The sequence below is a fragment of the Cibotium barometz genome, chromosome 48, assembly GCF_041138505.1.
Source record: "Cibotium barometz isolate CiBa-2024 chromosome 48, ASM4113850v1, whole genome shotgun sequence".
NCBI classification, from domain to species: Eukaryota; Viridiplantae; Streptophyta; class Polypodiopsida; order Cyatheales; family Cibotiaceae; genus Cibotium; species Cibotium barometz.
Genome location: NC_141093.1, coordinates 14,364,011 through 14,364,795, shown reverse-complemented (window position 1 = coordinate 14,364,795; position 785 = coordinate 14,364,011). Strand labels below are relative to the sequence as shown.

At 35.7% G+C, this 785-nt stretch overlaps 1 long non-coding RNA gene across 2 annotated transcripts in view; it reads left to right on the top strand.

Moving 5' to 3' along the window:
- Positions 1–293, top strand: part of LOC147610845 (uncharacterized) — a 706-nt gene extending 413 nt beyond the window's left edge. Inside the window, exons 2-3 of one of the 2 annotated variants that reach the window (XR_015263922.1) lie at positions 1–33; positions 122–293. The exon at positions 1–33 is cut by the window's left edge and continues 87 nt beyond it. This is a non-coding gene — a long non-coding RNA (uncharacterized LOC147610845). Of the gene's footprint in view, positions 34–104 lie in introns of both variants that reach the window. The other variant, XR_015263923.1, reaches the window with a different exon arrangement.
- The last annotated feature ends 492 nt before the right edge of the window (positions 294–785 follow it).

Here is a 785-nt window from a genome sequence, read left to right as displayed (position 1 = left end):
GTATTTGCGAGTAGGAGCTGAAAATTTTCACAAGTGAGTAAATGTGCAGTTATGAAGCATACACAGAAATTCCTAATATTGTTTTGGTACTAAACATATTTTAGTTTTTCTATTCCTGCAGGCAAAATGCTGCGTTATAATCAAATAAGCCATTGATGATGATGATGATGATGATATCAATGGTATAATAATGACACCGACTTAGACTATTTATGCATTTTTCGTGCATATGTAGTGTAATGTTTGCATTCCAGCACTGTGCAGTGTACTGTTTTTTAAAGTGATCTTACACTCTCTCTCTCTCTCTCTCTCTTTCTCTCTCTCTCTCGCACACACACATCCCACACACATTGGCGCGCGTGTGTAGGCACGCTTATTCTGATAATGTGAAAATGTTATGCTAACACCAACATTAATTCAGCCGTTTGAATCATGTGAACACGCTCAAGTTTCAACAAAAATAAATAAAATACAACGATTAATGCGTGGGCCAGAGGCACCACCCCCCGCGTTGAATCCATTTCCATTGACACAAGCCACCTTTAAAGCTAACATTTGAAGGTTTTAGTGGCTTCAAAGCCCATTTTAGCTTTTTTTTTTTCGGGATCAATAATAATTATATATATTAAATGAAACTGTTCAAAAACTACTATACAACCAAGTCAGAGCTACAGCATCCATATTTACTACTCCTTCTCAACTTTATTCAAAGTTTTACACAAAAATTTTCATCTCTTTTCCTCATCAAAAAGAAAGATTGTTCCCAAGATATCTGATATCCCAAA